This window comes from Pteropus medius, unplaced genomic scaffold, assembly GCF_902729225.1.
Source record: "Pteropus medius unplaced genomic scaffold, Ma_sr-lr_union100, whole genome shotgun sequence".
NCBI lineage: Eukaryota > Metazoa > Chordata > Mammalia > Chiroptera > Pteropodidae > Pteropus > Pteropus medius.
In genome coordinates this window covers 1,728,208-1,754,285 of record NW_024352787.1, presented here as the reverse complement: position 1 = coordinate 1,754,285, position 26,078 = coordinate 1,728,208, and the positions used below count along the sequence as shown (strand labels likewise).

Genomic DNA, 26,078 nt, shown 5'->3' with positions numbered 1-26,078 from the left:
AAGGTAAAGAACTATGCATTTATCTTGCTTTTTCCGCATGAATTATACCACTAAGTAACCAAACAATAAATGCAGGGAAGGGCTTCTTTATAATTATATTCCAATTAATGAATAAAAACGATTTCAGAATTAAAATATCACCATTTTACAATCCTGTGAAGTACTAGATACAGGCAGTAAGCAACAAAGGCTGCCTAGATCTTACAAAGTGCTAGTAAGACATGTGCCTCCTACATACAGTCTTGGCCAAAGGGATCAAAACCTGAGTCTGGTCCCATCTCTGAATCCAGATGCCAATTTGTAGGAAATGTCAAGAATGGAGGAAAAACATTGAATTGCGCCATGATTATCCAGCTAGTCAAGACTGAGAGAACCTCTATAGGTCAAAGACCCAAGGTTCTTCAACAGATAAACTGTAAGGAAAAGGAAGGTATTCAAGGAGAACCTATAGATTAAGAGAAATTTAGAAGACATATCAAAGTTGAAAATAAATGGGCGAGACGAATCATAGTGTCTAGGGATAGACATTTGAACAATAAAATTATTTTAAAATGCAAGAAAATGATTACTATAAAAGTCAAAACGATGTGTAGAGGGAGAGATCAGAGTTTAGGTTCGAGATGGGTCACATGAACAGGCTTAGGATTCAGGGCAAATGTCTAATGTCTGGACTTACATAATGATTACAAGATTATTCATGTTAAGTAAACCACACATTTGTTTTGTACAGTTTTTCTGCACCAGCTTTTTATCTTATGATAAAAATTTTGAAAACAATTTCAACGCCACCATGTCACAGGAGTGAAACCAACATCGCCTGGACCAGTAGCAGCTGCAGCAGCACCTACAGCCAGTGAGATGTTTCTCAGACCAGTTTGCTAACCTCTTCAAGGGCTTTTTTGGCTTTAAAGAAAAAAAAGAAAAAAGTGCATTCTCATGTTTGTCTGTGATGCTTCAGTGGACTATTATATTTTGTACAAAGTGAAGCATGGTGAAATGGTAACTACTGCCACTATAGGTTAAAATGGAAACTGTAAAATACAAAAACATCAGCTTCACTAGCTTGAACATGGACAGCCAGGGAAGGGCAAGATTCAGCCTCTGCAGTATCACTACTTCCAAAACACTCAAATTTTGCTCTTTATATGAGGCCCAAAAAGAGCTCATGAGGATGGTAACAGAACAGTTGATTAGGAATTCCTGTCCTACTAATGTTTGCAAAGAAAAAGGATCTTCCCAATGCTGTAAGCTCTGCTGAAATCACAGCAGAACTGAGACTACATTCTCTGAGCAACAGAAACCAGTTCATCAGGCCACCTGTACCAGCAGTGGAAGAGGGCTATATAGAACACTGGACTGCTGTCTGATCCGTGATGAAACCAGAAATCAATACAAAAAACTGATCTTCCTCCCACTTAACTCCTCTCCCTCTCACTGCCTCAACTTACCTCACCTGTGACAAACCACGCTCACAAAGTATTGAGACAGAAGCTGTATTTTGTTATGCTTTTGGTCACAATGTATTACACTGTTGTAAATGTGGCAAAACCGACCTGCGAACAGATTTCTTATTTAATATAAATAGTTTTGTTTCCAATGACATCACTTCTGATACTTCTTTGCAATATTACTCAGTCAATTTTTTGTTGTTGTTAAAAAAGAAACAACTCAGTTTAGTACCAGGAAGGAATTCTAGACAAGCTGGCACTTGGGCTCCGAAGACTTACAATGTAAAAGAGGGAAAGCTCCTCCCTCCAGCTTTCTGAAATACATGTTGAAACCTATTTTGGTGGTTAGTTTTAACCTGCACTCAGTGTACTTCTTAAAATAATCATTAAAAATAAAAGATAAGGAGAATATTTGAGCATACATATGAGAGAAACATTGCTAGTGTAGTTTTTGTGGTAACGGGTAAATACCAGTCGGCCGGATCTTTACCCCCAGATTGAGTGAAGTATGGGTGAGCGCTTCCATCACTACTATTCGGCATGCTACTGGAGGCCCCAAGCTGTGCAGTGTGACAGGGCAATGATTACAGTAGACTGGAGTTTGAATCCTAATTCATTTTCCCCAACACCGACTATGGGGCATCAATAAAAGTGCAGAACAACAGAAGAAGATATGATCAGCCTCCAACCCCCCACATTTATAGGAGTCATGTTTTTAAGTGCTAGTCAACTGAGAGTGCTTAACTGTAAATTAAGAAACCAATTTATGTGACTCATTAGGATAAGAACATTAAGAAATCTGACTGTTATGGGGGATAAGTAGTAGAGGGGGTACAAAGATTCTATTTTAAAATTATAAACAAACTTATAAACCAACACAGTTTTTTAATTTGAGACGCTAATTGCAAAATCCACTGAAATCTAATGACACACTTACAAACTATGTTTAACTCATGGTAAACTGTGTATGTTGTGACTCAGTTTAACCAAAGGAATCTCAATATTACCGGTATCTGGATTTCATTCGGTCTAATGTATATTTTGTATTCAGTGTCTACTTGGCACAATACACTCAAGTAATGTTACCACTTCCAGATGACAGCCATGTACAACATTTAGCAAGGGAAATAGAGTAGTGGTAACTTTCCTTGCTGTAACAAATGGCAGAAGTCAGGTTTTCTAGTTAAGAAATATAGTTAAATATAAAACCTTATTTCATGCATAGGTAGTGAACATTACAGCAAAGAACGCTTTCTATTTCTAGTATTTGACAATGGATGACTTCCATTTCTATTTTTCAGGTATCATCAAGTCAGAAAATTGTTAAATGTATTAAATGTTTTGGGTTTCTGAGATACTTAGGACAAAGAAGAGGTTTGGGGTACATATTAATAAAAATATTTAAACTATAAATTTCTGAATATTCTTGCATTTTGTGGTAAGCTTTTCGAACTTATGGGGGAATTTTTTTTAACTCTAGTCACTATATTCTATATTAATTTTAGAAATGTTCTATTTTAGAAGACTAAGATTAAAGTTTTTTAGTGTTTGCCATTTCTCTTGTGCATGTCTGATTTCTCTATTTCCCTGTAATGAACACTGATACCTATTTCCAGATCTAGTTCAATTTCTAATTGATTGTAAAGAAGATGGGCTAGGCTAAGCTTCAACATTCTACAGTCGTTGTGCAGATTAGGATACTAAAGAGAAGACTTAACACAAACCGAGTTGTTAATCTTTTTTTTTCTTTGGGAAATGTAGATGCAGTAACATTTCCAGCCGAAAGACTCATTCGAAGTTCCTAATGTTTAAGAATGCAAATGAAGTATTCTGTCTTTCCAGTGCCTGGAGGTGTTATATGAGAAAACAGAGGTTTCTATTAGTTCCACTGATTTCCCTTACCATGTAAAATCTTAGACAGGTTGCTCTGGCAAGAATCAAAGAAAAGCAATATAGAAGATATCCAGAGAATTCAATTAACTTCTTTAGTAATAACATTTTAAAAATCTGAGTTAAATAAAAAGTCAAGCTTCAGGATGAATTTTAGCCTCTCTTCCCTAAAGAAATTCTAGTTTAATATTAGAACATTTAAAAAAAAATACTTTAGCAAGATAATCAGTTCGATGACACTACAATTCCTTGGATGAACTTGTTACATTTATCATTTAGCTACCTGGCATTTTCAAGCAGCTTAATTTTCCTTTTTACTATAATAATGCTTTGATTAAATATGCAGGTACAAACTTTAAAGTTTTTCTTTTAGATGTATCTTTTAAGAGGATCGGGTAAGAAGTTTCACATTTAAATTTGGTATGTGTTGCTAAAAGTCTCCTTATATAAACTAGTCACAAGAATTATTTATTGATGAAGTTGTAATTTTTCTTTTGTACTTTACACAAAATACTTTTATTTTATATCCCTACAATTGTGGATATTAAAAAGGGGTTGCTTTCATTTCTCCCTGATCCAATTATTTTTATTGTTTCATGAATACTAAAATTAATTGGTACTTTTAGATTGCAAGCTAATATTTTTCCAGTCCAGTTTTGGAATATACCTTACGACAACTATGAAATTAGATGAGCAATTTTACAGTGTAAGTAAAAAACTTTAAGATTTAATAATACTTCAATTAGCATGAGGGGATATTAATGTAAATGCTTCATGACTCACCTGCCTGTTCATTCCTCACAGTCCATTAATATTTATTGCTGGTGGTGAATGAGAACAGTAAGTTGGTAAAAGGCTGGTGAAAGGCTAGAGATCTTTCATTTAGTCCAAATATTAGATACTAAATTTAATTTTAAAACTTTTTAAATGGGTCTGGGATATTATCCAAATTATGTATTTGTTTCTTTTGCAAATATTTATGAATTTCTTTTAAAATTTACTACAAGTAGAAGTCCTTCCACAACTCCTTAATTTACTGCTCTCTGGAAAACATCAAATTTTCGATACCGCTGTGGGATGGAAATAAGAGTCATATGGTTTGAATAAAGCATGCTCTACCTACAGTTGAGATATTCTTTTTTGTTAGCACATTTAATTGCTGTGCTCTAGTATAACCTACATTATAAAGCTTATTTCAAATACTGAATGGAATGCTAAAAAAGCAGAGATCGTGATTTCCAATTAATTGCCTTGAGCAACTGAGGAATTCCTCACACTACTCAGCACGAGTTTCTCCTGCCAAGCTGCCACTTTCACCCTTATTTTGGTTATTAACAAGGATGCAGTGCAGTAAAAGTGACAATAAGATGTAATAGAATGACCCAAGTAGAGATAAATTTATCTCTACGTGGGAAACATTTTTTTTTAAGTTTGAAGGGAGTAAAAGAACAAGAAATGCAATAATACTAACAATAACAATAGTATTTATTTACTTACTTATTTAGCATTGTTTACAAGGCATTATATTAAGGCTTACTTTATCCTAAAAAAATCATTTTATATATAAACATTTCAGTCATTGGATTCTAGGTTTCTAACAAAGTTAGAAAGTCTTCAATTTATTCTAGAATTACACAGTAATACCTGACTTTGTATAATAATTTCAGTTTTAAAGGTTTTTTAATATCATTTTCTCCTCAGAAAAAAAATAGGACTAAAGAACAGCAAGATATAAATAATCATCTCTACTTAACATGCAAGTAAAATTAGGATATGAGAGATGAAATTAATTCCCCACAGTCACTGAACAGGTAAAATGACAGAAACAAGACTAAGACCCAAACCAGTGATTTTAGTCTGTGACTCTTCTGCCTTCTCATATCCACCCCACATGCTTGCAAACAGGTTCAAGTCGCCATCCTTATTCAACAAGTCAAAGAATATGTGCTGACTACTGGAAAATGGTCATACACCAGGTTTGCCTGGCACAGTCCCAGGACACAACTATCACGCCAGCATCCCATCTGACTCAGAGCACGCTGGTTTGGGCAGACCTGGTTTCTGTAAACAAGAAGTTTATCTTCTAGTAGAACAAACAATACCTACCAAACAGTAAAAACAATACAGAGAAGGGAGTAGTAAATGTACTAAAAAAAGGTGAAAAATCAGGCACTTACTATAAACAGAGTCAAGGAGGAATCAAGGGAGGCTTCATAAAAAGGGTCGCAGTTCAGGGGGAAAAGATAACTAGGATTTGAAAAAGTAGCATGGAAAAACAAATATCCACGTATACAGGAAAACACCTCTCACTGGTCTGTAAAACATTCTGTGCTCATCAAAGGATGATGATGAGGCTATATACAACCAGTGCTCATCCAAAAGGGTCTCCTGTCTTTCTCTTAAGCCCTACAACAACCAGATCTCAACTGTATACATCTTCAGTATCCTACTTAACACTTAAAGTCATACTACACATGCCTGCCAAGTACCCTTGTAACTGATGAGGGAAAAAACATCATATATAACAGACTAAGCTTCATTTTTATCAACTACCAGTAAGCATAAATCTCAGCAAAATGATATTCTTGAAATGTTTTATTAGCCAGTGTGACTCCCTTCAAATGTATGCTATCACCACCCTTACATAACCTTTTGAAGTTCTGAAGTTATGACTAACACTTCCTATACCCCTCTTGCCTCTCATGCCACTTGAATCATACAAAACAACTGTCAGGGAAGGTTTTTAATTATATCCTTATATATAAGAAATGCAGTAATTAAAAGTGGTGCAGTGTAATGTTTAACAGCAGGGACTGTGGAGCCTGCCTGAACTCCAATTCTACCATAAACTACCTGGATGGCCTTGGACAAGTTACTTAACCACTCTGAGACTCAGTCCAACAGCAGTGCTGAGATATCTCCAAGGAAAGACTGAGAGGGAGATCAGTGGTCTGGGTGAAAAGGAATAAGTGAGGAACAACTATAACAGCAGTGGGATATTAGTACAGAGAAAAGTTGTGGGGAAAAGATGCAGCAATACTAATAACAGACCTGCCAATGGATTTAGGGAGAATGACTAAGTTCGTAAGTACAAGGGAAGGCTGTAGTCAAAGAGGACTGTCAGGTTTGCAAACCAGAAAACTGCATTGAAACAATCCCTTGCCTCTTTTGGGGCATAATTCAAATCTTTTGGGGAAAAAGCAGAAATTTTATAAATCTAATCTAACATTAATGTAGACATAAGTCTATTCACGTCAACCAAAGTCTTAGTGGCCGACCATAACTACATGTATCTTTATAAACAAGATAGTGAAATGTATATTAGGCTAAATATATTTGTACAGACATGTAGCTGTTTAAAACACCATACCCAAGTCTATGGCCATGCCACCCTGAACAAGCCCAATCCTGTCTGATTTTGGAAGCTAAGTAGGGTTGGGCCTGGTTAGTACTTGGATGGGAGACCACCTAAAAAGACCAGGTGCTGTAGGCATAAAAAATAAAAAAAAATAAATTAAAAAAAAAATAAGGGAGTGTAAGCTGACAAGGCTCTTGCAATCTGTGAGGTCAAGTAAAGGTTACTTCACCTAAAAGAAATTATAAATAAAAATTTTTAAAAATTTTTTTTAAATAAAACACCTTACTCAGCCCATAGAGTGGTCAATTTCTCTCCAACTAAAAGGGACATTTTAAATAGGTGGGGGGCGGTAGGGGAATGCCAATAGTTCATGACGTGTTAAAAATTACATAAAGTTCTAATTTTAGTGTCCTTAAATAAAGTTTTATTGGAACACAGCCATGCTCATTCATTTACTTATAGTCTAGGGCTGTTTTCACACTACAACTGTAGTGTTATGTAGTCACAACTGAGTTAAACAGTTGTGACACTATGGCCTGAAAAGTCTAAAATATTTATTATCTGGCCCTTTACAGAAAATGTTTGCCAAATGCTGGCATATATGATAAAAGGGTTTAAAATTCTAGTCAGAAGCTGAGCAACGCTGACCGGCCATCTTACAGAGATGACTTAGAAGTGATTTCTGTATTTATAAATATCTGCCTACTTAAGAGAGAATTTAGGGTATCAGATCTGTCCCCTGAATGACCCAAATAAAGCTAGACAATCCATCGCTTATTCATTTATTTGCTCATTAAGTAAATATATGTGAGCCAGATACTGTTCTAGGCACTAAGAAAATAGTAATGATCAAAAGAAAAACTCCTGTAGTTGTATAGGTTACATTCCAGTGAGAGAAAAAGACAAACAAAATATATATATATCAAGCAGCAATAAATACTTTAGAGAAAAATATATTAGGAAATGTGAATTGAGAGTGCGAGGTTATGAAGACTAGTAACTTGAAATTTTAATTAGGATATTCCCAGTAAGCGTCTTTGAGAAAATGACTATGAATAATGGCCGAAGAAAGTATACGGAGATAGTGTTCTAGGCAAAGAAACTAGCAAGTGAAAAGGCTCTGAGGTTGTAAGCATACTTTATCTCAAGGAAGAGCTAAAACACAATAAAGAGTAAAATAATTAGGTCAGAACGGGGTGGGGGGAGGTCCTTGAAGGACTCTGGCTCTTACAGTGAATGAAATGAGAAATTACTAAAGGTATTTTGTTGTTTGGCTTTTAGCAAAGAGAGCTGACATCTGATTTACAAGTTTGGCAAATCACTCTGAATTTTGAAAATACTCTAGAGGAAAATAAGGATGGAAGCTTGGAGATCAACTAAGAAACTAACATGATGATGCAGATGAGAGATGTTGGTGACTGGGATAAATGGTAGCACTGGTAGTGGCAAGAATAGGTCAGATTCTAAGTTTACTTCAAAGATAGAGCCAAGAAAATTAATCCCCTTCCTGAAATGTCCTTTCCCCTTTTGAATCTCCATTCTTCTCCTCTATCATCTTCTCTAAATTCTACCTATCTTGAAGGCCTAACTCCAATATCACTTTCTTCTTGAGAGTTTTCTAGACACTCCTCCATCAAAAGTAATCATTTCTCCACCAGGCTGTCTATGACTCTTGTGAGTACAAAATGTTGCTAATCCATTATACGTCCCTTGTCTCCCCTCTCCCCAACATATACCCCACCCACACTTTTAAACAGAAATTCTTCTAAAAGTTATCTCCCAATTCTGGATTTCTCTACCATTCTCTCAGATCTGCCCTTTTCTGTCAGTCAGCTCTGTTCTTAGGATAGTTATTCTCACGCTACCAGCAGCACAAAGCCCTCTCATTCACCAAAGGTACATGGAGAGGGAGGTAAAGAGAAAATTTTGCTTGAGCAAAATTCCTATCTCCCTTAAGAATTGAAAATTTCTTTCCCAGGAATCACAAAAAAAAAGTCTCTCATCATGTTTCAATGGCCCAAACTGGCTTAAGCCTTCATTGATTCACCCCCAAATCAAAAATTAAGGAAGATAAGATGATCGTAACCAGGATAAACAAATCATCTATGGTGGAAAGGATATTAGAGCAGAAAACTGCACTGGAATGTAAGTATGTGTGTGTGTGTGTGCCTACCATACACAAGCATTCATTTAAGCATATTTGTCTGGTATAACTATCACCTGCTAGCCAGACAGAAAGTTAAAGAAATATATCAGTAATTAACGCGGGTAGGAAGGTATCCCAGGAGACAGAATTTAAAGGGGTCACCTTAAACTGGAATACCATTTACTCTCTTTGTATCCACATCTATCCCCTGTTTTTAGGACTTAAAGGGTCAAAGGTTCCCACAGGCTGTCTTACTCAAATGTTTTTCAAGACTGAATAATCCAGACTCAGGAAAATGAACCACTGCGAGAAAAGAAATGATTCTTGGTATTTAGATTAATACCTCTAAGGTTAAGGGTGGAGTTGACTGAAAAGTAGATGATTTGCAAAGCACAAATAGAAGATAGCTTCGTTTTCCCAAAGACGCATCCTAAGAACAGTAGGACAAAATCAAGGAGTGATGTCTTCTATACATAGACCAGCATGAGACTTTAAATTCTTCTGGGGCACAGTTTCTTGTCATATTTAGTACATATTTTAAATCTTTCCACTCCTATTATCATAACTGCTTTTAATCACGTAATTCCTCACTCTAATACACATTGTTGTTATAGCAATAACTTACATTATATCACTACATGCTTAAAATTCCCGCCAGAGGCTCCCCAAAGTTGCTTAGATTAGAATCACTTCTTACAGTGACCCTGAGCCTTCCTTCCCAGCCTCATCCTCTACCACTTGCTTCTTCATTCATTATTCTACTGCCACATCAGCTTCTTTCTCTCAGTTCAATATGCTAATCTCATTCCTGCCTCAGAACATTTACACCTGGTATTCCCTCTGCCTGGAGAGGGCTTACCCCATAGCTTCACAAGCTGGCTGCTCTTTATCTTTCAGTTATTTCAGTTCAAATGTCACAACCTTCTCTGTGCCCCCACCTACCCCAGCCCCACCCCACCCACACACACACACGTGTTCCTGACCCTTCTATATAGATTGCCTTTGGGTCAGACACTAATCTTGATCAATCAATTGTCAGTAGAGTGACAGGATCACATGATAAAGAAAGCTTGGTAAATTAAACAGGAACTGCCTGTAACTAGGCAAAGTGAAGCAATATAGGTAACAAGTCAAGTATTAGTGACCAAACTGAGCAGAAAATACAGAAATGATTACGAGTCAAGTCTACCATGATCTGTTTCCTAAAAGATCATGAGAGTATTTAAGACAAAAAAAAAAAAAGTAAATTATTACCCCAATTCAAATGTTAGCTATAGACTTTAGTCTCCTTTTTCAGTAAAATACAGTTATCAACTATTTTCATTACCCTTTAAAAACACAGCAAGCATAAATGGATGACATGAAAGTTGCTATGGGCATCTCTAAGAGAATGCAGACTTGAGATATTATTTATCAGCATTTTTCACCAGTATATAAATTATACTAATAATATCAGTTGTTTACAGAAGCAATAATTATTGCTTTAGGGTACTCCAAGGTACAAATATTTAACTTTATAAAAATCACATGATATCACTTATATGTGGGATATAAACCTAAAAGTAACAAACAAACAAACATGACAAACAGACTCATGGACAACAAACTAGTGGTTACCGGAGGGGAAGGAGGAGGGGGGAGGTAGACGGGGTAACAGGGGTGAAATATGTGGTGACAGAAAGAAATCTAACTATGGGCAGTGAACACACAATACAAATATATATATGACTTACTGTTGAATTGTACACTTGAAACACTGGATTTCGTTAACCAGTATCATCACAATAAAAAAAAATTAACCTTATTCCGTAAAATTCAAGATAAAAAAAGACCAAACAAAAAATTAACAGTTTAAAAAAAATGTGCTACAGCCATGCCACTCTGAACGTCCTGATCTCATCTGAAATCGGAAGCTAAGCAGGGTCGGGCCTGGTTAGTACTTGGATGGGAAGCCACCTAGGAAGACCAGGTGCTGTAGGTGCAAAAAAAAAAAAAATGTGGTTGAATCTTGTGCCTGTTATTTTTTTTAATAAACGGGCATTAAGACACAGTTCAAAGAGAGAAAAATATTATAGAAAACATTAAATCTGAAAAATAAAAAAACATACCTTAGCATTTGCCCAGAAGATGCTGCTTGAACCTCCCATCCTGTTAAATGTGGGGTGTCTTAGAAAATTGTGTCAGCAATCAAAGCCAGTGCTACAGTCAAACTTTAGTAGTCCACTTTCAAAATTCTTAAAAACCCATTTGGGGTTTGTCAGTAGGAGGTAAATTAAAGCCTTATGTATTGAGAAGCAAATAATTTGAAAAATGTACAGGGGCAATGAACCCTGAAGTTATCAGGCATCAAAATGGCTATTAATGTGCTGTGTATAGTTTAGCTAGAATTGAAATTTTCTATTTTTCAACTATTATCTAAAAATCTATAAGAACTGCTAAATTTGGCCCTTGGGCTTAAGATGCTACTTATCGACTATATGTAAAACTATTAAGTTAATTTACATAAGCATCTTCTCTAGTTTTTAAGTTCAAATTAATCTACACAACATCTGAATAACTGAACAGGACAGACTTTCTGAATCAAATTAAATAATCCAATGATTTTCTGGTAGCAAAAATGCATTACTATATAAAACATTTATCAGCTATTCATAAGTGAAAAATGAAAAAACCTGAATTAAATTGAAGTCTAGTCATATTAAGAAACTAATCTAAAAAATATTGCTACAAGTCTTTTAAAACAGAATTCTACCTCTAATATACAGATCTAGTCAAATAGGAAAAGGAGAAACTCCACTTTCGGATTAACAATGAGCAAAAAATAAAACTTCACAGTTGAAATTTTAAAGACACTTTCTATAAAGAGACTACTTAGTACCATGTGGAATTTTTCAGTAACTAGAAAAGTAAAATGTAATCAGTATAATGGGAATATTTTCTGGGGTCATTTTTATTTCCAAGAATGTTTGAAGTCTTGAGTTATTTTTACATTCTCTTCTTGAAGGAACTGATTTCTTTATCCTTATGTTTTATATCTTAAAATGGTTTGGAAGTGGTAAAAACAGAAAAAAATCAATTTTCTTTTTCAACAGGGGGCACATACAAGGCTTCCTTTGCCAAGATTCAAGCAGATACACCCTTGTCAACACATCATGAGTATGTGTAAGAGAATACCATTTAAAGCCCACTGTAAGTTTTTTTTTCAATTTTTCTGCTAAAAAGAATTTAACTAAGGTATCTGCTAAATAATAGACTTGAGAAACAGAAGAATTCTACATTGCCTTACCTGACCCTAAGTCTACCAGACCAAGTATCACTAAAACAAGTTAAATGCTCGTTTATACAAGAGGCAATTTGCCAGTAATTGAAAAAAGCCTACAAAATTAACAAATGAATACTATCTGACACTAGAAAGCTGGCAATGGTTATAGAAGCTTTAGCCTTCTAAAACCATAATCAGAACTCTGGACGATTAATCAACATTTTAACACTTCCCATCTGTACAAGTGCTCAAGGTAGTGCTTACTGTCATTTGACAAGTTGCTTAGCATTGCAAAATTTGATAATTCATGTCTTACTGAATTTTTACTGACTTGGAAGAAAATAAAACACCAATTAAAAGCAGATGTCACCTTTAATTCTAACTGGATGACAAACTTCTAATTTTTTTACCCAATGCAGAGACAGAACACATGTAGATGACAGTTTGGACAGTTAAATATTCAAAGTCACTGATATGCCCCACAAATTTGCAAGTGATTTTCCAGAACTTAATCCCATGAGGCTTTTATCTGGCAAGCCTCCAAAAGGAATAGTTTCAAGTAGTCATCTAGAAGGTAGGTTTATTGTTACATTTTTGCAAAGGCTAAAAGTACTGATCAGAACATTACTAAACTAGTATTCTCGATTCGGATCTTTATCCTCATACACCTAAAACAATTTCCAAAAGTGATGTTGCTCCTCTATTAAAACTCTAGCTAATAAAAAAACTAATATGAAGACTTAATAAACTGTGCTTAACATGCCTTCATGTTTAAATGATCTAAGAGCTAAATCACATCCTACTGAATTTACCATAAAAAAAAAATCTGACTTGAGTACTGATATTTTTAAATGTCTTTAAATGCTGTATTTAGTCACATATTCACTCTTTTGATTCTAACCATGAATTCTGAACAAAAGTTCTTAAATTCAATGTTTTGAAAAAGAGCACAAAAATAAGTAGATGACAGAAGTTCATATACACACACACAACTGGCAATACTGACACCTACTTTCTTGCAATAAACCCAAATTTCCATATATATGGAAATAAAATGTATCGAGAATTACATTTTTAATCTTTCAAAGATAGCTCGGCTAGTATTTCCTAATGCTACTCCATCTATGCATGAAGTAGCTTAGAATAAAACCTGAGTTCTAAAAATGCTTCATTATAATACATCCAGTTTTTCTATTTAAAAAAAAAAAAAACTGAATTTTCCCAAACCCCTAAATTTCAAAGACAACATTAACATGAGTCCTATCCCTATGTCCAGCAACACTGACCACGGCCTCCATAGATTACCCTTTAATGATCTATGCAAGCTTTCAAAAGCCAGAACAAGCTGGTACCAATCAGGCAAAAAGGGAAAATTGAATCCCAGAAGGAATCACCACTGAGATCCCAATCACAATAATGAGGTCCCTAGGAGCTGTAAGGACTCAGTGCATAACAATCAGACTTGGCTTAATAGCTAGAAGGGGTAAAGGAACCAGGTTGATCCTCTATTGTTCACTTCCTAGGTCTAACAGAGTATTTGCACTTTAACAGAAAGTTTGCCATGAAAGGAGAATTTGGGAAAAATGAACTGGCAAGGTGGTCACAAAAAGGGGATTTAAAGGGGATAGCTTACCTGTGACAACTTTTGTAGGCCTCATCTTTGCATTTTCATCCTGCTTCATGCATTGCTAATCAGAGATCCACTGGAAGCTTCAGAACCAACTGAAAGGCCTGGCAGGGTATTTGGCTTTCAATTCTTCTACTCTGTTTATTCCCAATATATATTCATCAGGCTTAAAAACAACTCTTGAACAAGGGCAGCCACTCAGCAATGAAATGTAAATTACTGACATGTGCTGAAACCTGGACTTGCCACCACTAATGAGCACATTAAAGGAAAAATGCTCACTAGATGACTGCAACCTTTTTACTTAACCCTGTGTGCACGGGAAGCCACAATTCAACATCAATTGAAAGAGCTAGCTGCAAAACAGTAACAGAGCCGCCCTGTCACCACTTTTAATATCTCACAGTCTGAAAAGCCAAGACAAACATGAAATTTTTACACTTTATCAACTAAAAATATTGTGCAAAACATTATTGTAAATGTGGTCAGTTTGGGTTAAGATTTGTGAAACTTATCTAAATGCTACCATTATTTCAAATAGTTTCCAAAGAGTGAAAATAAAATCTCTAGTTGTTAAAAAAAAAAAAAAAAATCAATAAGGTACTAATCTATTGGTTTATTCATTAATTCAGTCAACAAATTCTAGACTTAGTGATCTAAAGCTCACCAGAGACCTGGCAAGAATCTGAAAAGTTTAAACACTTGTCAAGAAAAAAGTATGTCATATAAATAATTCAGATCTTAATATAAACAAAATATTTGGTTTATATGAACAGAGGCCTCATTTATTGGGCACTAAATATTAGTCTATTAGACATAATCCAATCTGCATTTTAAAGCAGAAAAATCTAAAATGAAATAAGACATCTAATATCTATTAACTTTTAAAATAAATTTTCATAATTAAAATTTTAAATGAAAATTTCTAAATAAATGTGGCACTAGAATGAATAAAAGTATTTATATGTTAATTTACTATTTAAGTTATTGTGTGATGCTTATTTTTCCAAAGAATACTCTTAATACCAGTAAGCTCTTGTAATATTAACATATTTAAATATAATTTTATCTTTCTCTGATAATCTAAAAAGCATACTAGATTCTTAAAACCCCTAAAAAATTAATCACAACAAATATTAAAATATAAAAAGTATTTAAAATCTGGCTGTTTCTCTGTGGTTTTTGGCTAAATTTAAGTTTTCCAAATAATGGTGTACAATTAAACTCTAGCTTATTAGAACCCTCAGGGCTTGAAAAAACAAGACTTCAATCGAAAAAACTAATTACCTAGTAGTATGTTATTAAGAAAGTCATTATATTTCTGATTCAGTTTCTTAATCTATAGAGATACTTACTATAAGGTATGCACAGATTTTTAAAAAGCACATGTGAAACAACTTTATATAATATTTGACAATCCCCTAAACGAGAGCATCATTAGTTCACTAGGAACCCACATCCTCGTCCTATTTTTATCAAAGATGCATTTAACAAAGTCTTCTCTTATTCAGAAGTATACCTGGCTATATAAAGCCAGAGCTTTGACTTTCTCTTACCTTGAAGAAAATGTACTTATCCAGGTGATTTCCCCAAATGATAGAAACATTTGTCTACCTTCTATAGGATATATATTTCTGCATTATTGGTTACTTTTTGACATCTCTGAGAGAATTGCTTTATCTTCTAGCTCTTCTTATTCCTTATTTTATAACTTTCAATATCTGTAATCATCCCCATTGCTGGTTTTAAACTCTACCAAATATTGTTACTACTATTAAGATCCCCACACTCTACTAATATTACACTGGCCAAGGCATCTGAAAAGCAAGTCCTCCAACATGTGTGTTCTTAGTTGCTTATATGGCTGCCACATACTGACTCAACCAGAATCACCACACTACAGACTCTATTACAAACCACCATTACTGCTTTCTACTGTTTTCTTCTTCTACGTGCTTTTCTTATGTCATCTGCTGCTTTTTCCCCACTTTCAGCTTTTAGGAAAAGTTGAACTTTCACAGATAACTCTATATAGTCCCTTTGGGTCTGGAAATGTTCTTATAAGCTAGAGGTACCAATAGGCTTAAATTATAATTATAAAATTATAACAAGTTATAAAATCATATTCTTACAGGGAAAAAACAATGATAGATGAAGGGAAAAAATTTGAAAACATTTTAAGGTTTTGTTGCACAATAAGTTGTACAATCTCTTTTTCAAAGGCAGCATTGCCCAGAATTTATAAGTGCAGGCAATGCCTGAGCTTGCATCCCCACCCTGGTGCTAGTAGCTGTGTGACCTTGAGCAATTTGATTAGATTCACCTTCCTTTAGCTTCTTTCACCTGTAAAGTGAAGATAGTACTATCCACCCGTAGGGCTATTATGAAAAGCAAATGAGTTAGTACACACAGAATGCCTGGAATAGTGCCTGGCACATAGAGGGGACGGGGGTGGGGGAGAGTTAATAATTTGCTAAGGGTAGAAATCTCATCCATTCATATTATGATCACAATTAACCTTGTTACTTGTACTCTTATTTGATCTAAACTCACTATTTTCTTTTTATCTTTCTCTACTATTCACTTTTAAAATAGCTTTTTCTTCGAAATAATATGATAAAAGTGATAATAGCGGGAATGATAAAAACTGCCATCTTTATTCACTATACTAATAAATACAGGCCCAAATTAAAACTCCAAAACATAAAGATTACAAAACAAATTTACCATTAATGAATATGTATGGAAGACAAAACCATATTATACTAAAAGTCATATACAGAAATCTGACATATGATTTTTTATGCAAAAGGAATAGGAAAAAGATCCTAACAAATATTTGTTAATTTTTTTAATAAAAGTGTATTTCAAATTAGTTGGCATAAATAGCAGAGATTAAGCCTCCTTCCAAAAGTTTGTTTCATGTTTGGAAATGTATATAAGCAATTCTATTAAAATTGGCAAAGAATTATTAATGACTAGTAAGGTGATTAACAGCAGGAATTCAGAGATGAATAATAGTCCCTGCCTAACACAAAAGTAATTATAAATCCAGAAAACAATATGTAAGTGGTCTGGAGAAGGGTGATCAGAGCAACCTTGCTCTTTCTGCCTAGAATGCTCTTCTCATGTGAAATATCAGCTTAAAGGTCACCCTCACAGAGAGGTTTTTTTTTTTGGTACCATCTTATGTAAAAAGGCCATCTAGTCACCTTCTAGCAGCGTTTCTCAAACATTTTGGGCTGGGAATCTCTTTAGACTTGTAAAAAAATTGATCATTTCAAAGAGCTTTTATTTATGTGTATTATATCTATCAATATTTACCATATTAAAATGAAGACTTTTTAAAATATTAAATTTTAAAAGAATAAACCTACTTAGAATTAACATTTATGATGGATCGATATAAGTGGAAATGTTTTACATTTTTGCAAATCTCTAACATCCAGCTTAACAGAAGACAGCTGGATTCTCATATGTGCTCTGCATTTAATCTGTTATGATAACATACACCATGTAGCCCCTGGAAAACTCTACTGCATAATCATGGGAGAATGAGAGGGGGAAAAAATATTATGAAAACAGCTTTTACTTGGCCGAGTCTCTGAAAGAGTCTGAAAGATATCCCGGTGGCCCAGAAAGCACTGGGAACCAATATTCTTCTGCATCGTCCACTTGTATTTTCTTCATAGCACTCATCTTGATCTGACTTTGTTAATTCATTTATTACCTACGTCCCTGTACCAGAAAATAACTCTATGAAAACTCAGATTTTTATCTTATTCACCACTGAATATATCCAATATATAGATGAGTGTCTGGCATCTTCCCACTCTTGCCAGAAGATATAACATAAACCTCTCGTGTAAATGAAATAGTCTTTCCCATTTTTGTAATCCATTGAAAATTAATACACATTGATCTTTACCCTTTCCTAGATGAACTCAAGTAAGTTCACCCGTTTGGTTCCTTTACAAATTAATATAGTTACCAGCAATGATGACTGCTCTTCTTACCGTACTACATCATTTTCCAATCTGTGCCAAGTATTAATAGATATTTGTGAAGAGCAGGGAATTAATGGTCAAATACAATAATATGACTAAGACTTAATTTCTCAAATTTTTATTCTATTATACATAAAACACAAATGAATCAAACCATGATCATTTCTTGTGGCAATTAATGTGCCCTGTAGATAATTTTGTCTACTTTAATGCAACCACACACCATAACACAGCTTTTATAAAAAGCTCTTTAAGAAATACAGTTCTATGCAATAGACTGTCCTAGAAGCAGCAGCTTACCACATGGAACATAAAGCACAAACTTTAATGTGATCCCTAGAATAATGATTAAAGCATTAAACCCTTTTAACAAGTGGATTATGCTTTTGTTGTTGTTGTTGTTGTTGTTAACTAACATCACCCAGGAGGGAGCTTCCTTTATCTTCCATCTAATCTAATAACCAGCTTATATCCATGAGAAAGGTACTTCTTTACTAACTCTTTATGGTGTGGATGCTTGAGTCAAGATGTGAGAAGCTAAGATGACTTGGAAAAAATTAATGTTTTTAGATAGTATACTTTGATTTAAATTTGGTACCTCTTTTATTACTATTAAATGATAAAGACAAAACGTTCTCTTTCTCCTTGTCATGAAATATCAAGTATAAGTGATGAAGAAAAGTGAAACCAGACATTTTGACAACAGGAAAACATTGTAAAGACAATGGCTGAAATCCCCTCATACTGGATATGAAAGAGAACTTTAATGTCTCCCAAGTTTAACATACGTATTCTCCAAGAGAATCAAATTAACCTTGAATTCATTATATACACTATGATAATCTGACCTTGAGAGCACTATAGGATATAAAAACATTCTTCTGGGCTTAATGAATTTGCTTTTATAGATCTTTTTAATGAAAACTTTCAAACAATCAAAAGTAGACAGAATAGTATAATAATTCCCCAGTCATTCATCACCCAGATTCAACATTTTTAAACTGATTTTAAATTTGGATTTCAGCAGCAGAGTGACTAAATTAACCTCCTAAATATCATGCCATTATACAATAATATCAATCACTGTGCTACCCTAGTGAAATATACTGACATGTTACAGCTAATATATAAATATGTAACTGATTCTGTCTATACATTCAATATTTTATGTAAATCGTGGTATTCTAACCAGAAACAGCATCTCTAAAGCTGTCATCATTAATCAAAACATTTCCTTATAAATGAAACATACTGTTTAAGAAATGCAACACAATTTTTATCAACTGATATGTTCTTATTTCTCTTAATGCTTGTATTCAACAACTAACTAGCATGTGAAGGACTGAATAAAAAGCTAAGAAAAAACACATGTGCGCACACACAGGGGTGCACATGAATAGCCATCAGCATGTTGGAAAGTGTGCACACACAAGAAAAGAATACTATACTTAGCAAATTAGCATATCACAACTGTGCTTCAATATGGTGCCTCAGGAACTTTGTTAAACTATCCTTAGATAAGGTCCAGTCTGAAAACAAAGCCCCAGCAATCATCTCATTATTTCTGTCTCTTTGCCCACTTTAGAAAGCAGGCACTTAAAAACTTAATTTTAGAAGGCATTTGAATCATTAACTATGTGTAACAGTGATAATTAATGTTACTTCATTTAATCCGATATCTTCAATCTATTACCTTCGCTAAAATAAAAATAAAATCTTTCCTACTGAATTGTAAGTTTAAGGGTTACAGAAAAATAAATGGATGAAAGTAAACTTTAAGAAATCACAAAGTTACTAAAAATTAAAAATAGCATCACAACAGAAAAACACAGGGAGGCTTCTCAAAGTGCCCTTTCTACATTTATTTCCAGAATTCCACATTTTAATTCAGCAACTTTTCTCACTTAACAAATAGTTAACAAGCATGTACTGAAAGCTTAGTGAGTGATGCAAAAGAACTAAAAAGCATGATTTCAGCCATCTACTCATATACAAGTTAGGCAGCAATCAACAGATGATGATAAACAAAATATGGTGTGTGTAATATACACAAGGGAATATTGTTCAGCCTTAAAAAGGAAATTCTGACACATGCTACAACATGAATGAACCTTGAGGACATTATGCTAAGTGAAATAAGCCAGTCACAAAAAGACAACTACTACACAATTCCACTTATGAGTTACCTAGAATATGCAAATTAATAGAGACAGAAAGCAGAACAGAGGTTACCAGGGGTTGGGGTAGGGGAACTAGGGAGTTACTATTTAATGAGTATAGAGTTTCAGTTTGGGATGATGAAAAGGAGATTAATGGTAGTGATTGTTGCACATTGTAAATGTACTTAATGCCACAGAACTGAATACTCAAAAATGGTGAAAAGGGTAAATTTTATGTTATATATAATTTACAATTAAAAAATATATATAATAAAGAAAACATTATTCTTCTACGTACCCTAAAAATGGACCAAAATAAAAATCATTCTTAATTTCAACTGATTATTTGGATCATTAATGAAGGACATGTCCAAATTCTCTTCAAATATGTTTAAAGCAAAAATTATGCCATTTTCCCATGGAATTTCTAATATAGACATGTGAAATATATATATGACAACTATAATGTGGCACATGAAAATGGGACGATTTCAAATTTTCTACATTTTCCTGAAATGGTATAATATTAACTCTAAGGACCATATAAAGTTAAGCATGTATACTGTAATCCCTAAAAAAAGCACTAAAAAATGTAAAAGATTCAATAGTCAAATTTCATAGAATTTCCAACATTAAAATGATCCAAAGAAGACAAAAAAAGAAAACAAGGTAAAAAGAGGAGACAACCAGAAAACAAACAAAACATTAGATATAACTCTCCAGCCACATCAGTAATTTATTAAATGTTAATAGCTTTCACTGAAATTTCATAGTGGTAATGGTTATACAATTCTGTGACTATACTAAAAAAACTGAATTGTACACTTAAAAAGGTGAGTGTTAAGGTATGTGAATTATATTTCAATAAAGTTGCTATTAAAGAAAATAAACTAAGGCAAACAAAAAAAAAACAGACTAAATACTATAATTAAAAGATACAGATTATCAGAATAATTTTAAAAGCATGACCCAAATACACGCTGGCTACAAGAAACATGTTTTCAATATAGTCAGATGGAGAAATAAATATCATGCAACCAGTAAGCTTAAGACACTTGAGTCTTTAAAGTCAAATATTAAGTGATATGCCCAAGATCACAAAGCTACGAAATGGCAGAGCAAGAGATTTAAGTCTGACTCTCGACTGTCCTTCCTAATAATTGCAAGGAAACAATAAAGAGAGAGAAGGAAAGCTAGAGTATAAAATTCAAACTGTTTTAACCTCAAGCAAAGTGAAGGAATCCTGGCCTTGTCAAATACCAGATTCTTAACTTCCCTATTGAAACCACCCCCCAAAATCTCACAATCTTAAATGTGTTTGCCTTATCTACATGCTTAAAAGACCACTAAAAATATAAAGATTTTTTTTTTTCCTTTTCAGATATCCACTTTAGGGCATTTCTACTCAACATCTTCTTCAAATTCTTCAACCAATATTCCAGAAGCTGAATTCTAATCCAAATGCAGGAAAAGAAACATCCTCAAACATTTCAAAGGACATATTGTTATAATAACAGTTTTACGAATTTGCTTTCATAGGTTTTCATAAGTTCTTTTGTACATGACATGTTTAGAGTCACAATTAGAAATACATTACAAAATTATTGTCAAAAGAAAAAGTCACCGAACTTTCTCCTCTAAATCCAGGGAGACTTGATTAATCAACATAGGAAAATTGAAGTAAAAGGCATCAGTGACTATTCTATAGCTCTACCAGCTCACTCAAGTATTTTACTTATAAAGTCAGCAAATCCAAGTGAAGACAGTTACTCTACTGGCATTCAAGATTGCAAGATCAGAAAAACAAAAGAAATAATTCTGTTCGTAGACATTAACAATGGTAAACCGATAGGATAAAAAAATAAAAAATATCCTTCACCAGTAGCAAAAATAGGTGCCAGCCAAAGGTATCCATTTAAAAAAAAAAACAAAAAACAAAAAAACACTAACAACCCAGTCTAGTTCCAATTCATCTTAGAAGCAGTTTGGAACATTTACTGAGCACAGAATTTATAGTCATGTAGTCATTTTGTTGGAATCTATACTCTCATTTACTATGTGACATTAGGCAAGACATTTGTTTGAGACTGCTTTATAAAACCAGGAATATAAATAATAGTATATCACAGAGTGTCATAAAGATTAAATGAGAATGGTGCAGGTGTATCTTTAGGTAAGTATTTCATATCTTTAAGAGCATGGGGGAAAGGAAGTTCTTTTCTTATAAACAAATAAAACCCAAGTTCAGCAAATAAGAGTACCCTATATAATAAATCAACAGCAAAATTGTAATGCATGTGCACACACGTATGTCTGCTCCAGAAGAATGGTAGCAATAGTAGCCTCTAATGGTTTAAACTGCAGGCTGACGTCAGAGGTTCACAGATAGCTAAACCTTGTTTTTCAATGTATACATCTGACTTAACTTTCTTAAAATTTGGGGTTCTCAAAAACTAAAATTATTAATAAAATCAGATTTGTGTCAAAAATGAAAATTCTAATGTTAATGATAAAAAAAGTATGTACTTAAAACTGGATGTCCACAAAATACATGGTAATAACAGTTCTCAACCTTTAGTAAGCTATGACATAAATAATGGTCACGTCATATAAAACATACTTCCGTGTGCTACCTAGATTACAGTCTATATAAATAAGAGTTACATACAACTCTGGGCTTGCAAGGCCTAAGCCTCTCCTTTGTATACTGCTCAAAAAAATTTTTTTTTTCAAATATGAGCAAATAGAGTATCACATGAATCATTTTTAACTCACTCTAAAATATTTTAAAAATAAAAATATTGTTCAACAACATCACTGGCAAACTCGCTAACTTCGAAATTTTAGCATTAGTTACAAAGTACTTACAACTCACTTCACAACTATAATGACACACCATGGATTACAACCTCATAACTGAAGACCAATGACCTAGCAAAAGACTTTCTTCAAGTTTCTATTTACACAACAGTTATTTTCCTACAATCTGATCATGTGTTGCCTATATTACTATTAAAGTTGGGGAAAATTTTCTATGAGCTTTAGCTAAGTTCCCTACAGTTATTTGGTGTTCACTATTCTGCTACTATTTGAACGCTAACTTTCCACTGAGCCAAGTAGGGTATAGTATTTTTTAAAAGTGCTCTGTACTTATGGTCAGCCAACCGAGGTCAAGTCCTGATTCTGTTACTTACTAGCATAGTATGATTGCTGGCAAGTCACTGCACCTGAGTCTGGTTTTTTTTGTTAAACAGATTTAATACCAACCATCTTCAGTGGCTGCATGAATTAAATAAAATCATGTCAAAGTATTTTGCAAACTATAGTATCATACATATCTATACAGTAGTATAATTATATAAAATTATTAATTTCCTTAACAGGAAAAAATCTAAACTCCCAAAACTTATATGAAAACTATCAGAGTAATTTCCCCAAAACACTAATTTTAACTATCTAACGCGCCTAAAAACTCTTCAGTAGCTTTCACCATCCATTATTAACACCTATAATGATTGAGATGATTTCCCTGCCAATGCCAGACTTTATGCTGAATTCTTCATATATGTTGTTTCTAATCTTTATAACAACTCTGCAGGGTAGGTGTCAATCTCCTCGTTTTACAGATAAAAAAAGTTTTGAGCTATTTCCAAATTTTGCTATTATAAAACAATCTCACAATGAACATTTTAAGAGTATATCTTCACAAGTGACATTCTTAATAGTAGAATTGTCATGTCAAATATGTACATTTTAAATTTTGATAGAAACTGGCAAATTTATAGCAAAAAATATATAATTTACATTCCCAAGAACAAGACATATTACCCGTACATTTGCCTACACATGGTATATAGTTATTTTTTGTTTAATCCAATGGATAACAATTACATCTCATTTTCACAATAGTTATATTCCTTTTCTTGCTAAGAGTCTCCAACAAAAGGAAATAAAAGAATAATATGAATATATATGTATATATGTATATATGTGTGTGTGTGTGTGTGTGTGTGTGTGTGTGTGTATAATCCAGAAAGATAATGAGGAACAATATGAAATCCCTTTAAACTAATATTCCCTTTTTCCAGGAACAGGTAGTTTTACTTTTCAAAGCTCTTTCAGAAACTGTAAGAATTTCTTCTCTTAATCCTAACAGTCCTCACAGCCTCTCATCACTGTTCTTTACTACTCAGAATACAAGGAGCCCAGAAGGAAAATATGGAATTAAAAACAGTTTGGGAATAAAATCTGCATGCTCAGCACATTAAAACGACTGAAAATTGCAATTCTTTACGAGGATTATTTGTAGCTTTGCTTTTTCCATGAATTATTTAAGCAAAAACAAGATATGATTTTATTTAATCATGCACAATAGGAATTACATGTAATCTGATCCCATATTATGTAAATAGAGCATAAAGAATAATGTCTTGTAAAGGAAATTTATAAAGTTTAGTATGCTTTTACATTTGTTTTATTGTATACTTTCTAAAGCAAATATACAGATAAATTCAGAAAAAATTCAACAAATCATTTTTATTCATCGCTATTAACTAAAAATTAGATATTGCATAAAGCACATATAGTTTTTCTATGAACGAAATAAATATGCTGCTCTTTGAAACACAATAAAAACAACAACCAGAAATAAAGGGAGAAAAAAACCTCAATATTTGATTAAATTTAAAATATAAAAGTATTACAATAAAGGGAACACCATAGTATTAAACAAAAAAAAAAATTCCATCTACTAATCTTCCTCACCATTTCCACTAACATGGTAATCTATTACCAATATGCTAGAAATCATATTTCTAAGAATATAATCAGTTTGAAATAGTAACTATATAATTTCAATAGTTACAAATCACACAATGTTTATATGGCATAATAAAATCTGTAAGCAATTTCATTTCACTGTTATTTTTATAGAACTTATCAACTATAACCAGATGTTCCAAAAGGAGCATTTTAAATGACACATTGCAATGGGAAGAGATTTTAATAGTAGGAAAATTATATCCCAAATAAGAATCTTGCCATGATGCACAAATAAAAAAGATTATCACTAGATGCATATTTTCATAGTGAACAAAAACATATAGTAACCTGCCTTCTAGTTTCAAAACAGTCCTTTTTGTGATAAGAAAGTTTTCTTGAAGGTTATTGTTTTATAATTCTTAATCTAATAATATTTACTTAATTCTTCCATAACATTCAGAGAAAGAAAAATGGAGGACATAAGATTAGAACTTACTATGTAGAAATCGTTGGGATAGATAACAAAAGGGAAACAAAGGCTAAGACCAAGTCTCTTGTCTCAAGAGAAGATTAAAATATAAAAACAATTTTAACATTTGGTATACCAAATATATATCAAATAAGAAATCTTAAAAAAAAAAAATGTAATGCTCTAGAAGACAGAGGAAAGAGATTACTTCTCACCAGAAGGATATGGATCACTGTCCCTGTAAAGGTAACATGTGAATTGTGCCTTTAAGGATAGATAGTATCACAGGGATGTGAGGTACAGCATAGGAAATATAGTCAATAATATTGTAATAACTATGTATACTGCCAAGTGGGTACTAGACTAATTGAGAGTATCACTTCATAAGTTATATAAATGTCTAACCATTATGCTATACACTAATATAAAGTAATATTAAATATCAACTTTGAGAAATACAAAAATTTAAAGAGGGATAGTAGTTGGAAATGTGGAAGGAGAGGACAGGTGTGCCCACTGGGGAAAGAGTGATGAAAGGCATGGAACAGAAAGAACCAGCCATGTTTGGGTATAGTATATAGATAGTCAAGCTTGGCTGAGGCATAGTACTGAGAAAGAAAAATGGAGGACAGAAGATTAGAAAAAGGAAGAGAGTCATATATTCTACACTATTTTCTCTAATATGACCCCTAATGGAAATAATATTATCTTCATTAACAGAATTTGAATTCTATAATATTTTCTTCCCTGCACCGAAGTCGTGTGTAGTTGTCTTATTTTCAACAATGTGATTGATTACCAGCTCCTCATGAGCAGGACCCGCATCTGATTCTTTTTTATATACTTCTCAGATGCTTTGAACCAAATAAGCTTTATTTTAAATGATTGAATAAATGCATGAATGACTATATTAGCTATGTCATTTAACTTTTCTGGGACTAAGATATTCAT

General features: G+C 33.4%; 1 protein-coding gene and 3 pseudogenes across 5 annotated transcripts in view; 3 read left to right on the top strand and 1 right to left on the bottom strand.

The window, feature by feature from the left end:
- The window catches only part of PCCA (propionyl-CoA carboxylase subunit alpha), a 338,552-nt gene that overhangs the window by 252,949 nt on the left and 59,525 nt on the right, over positions 1-26,078 (bottom strand). The window lies entirely within an intron of this gene.
- On the top strand, positions 343-1,459 carry LOC120591710 (ADP-ribosylation factor 1-like; annotated as a pseudogene).
- On the top strand, positions 6,713-6,831 carry LOC120591855 (uncharacterized; annotated as a pseudogene).
- On the top strand, positions 10,706-10,823 carry LOC120591920 (uncharacterized; annotated as a pseudogene).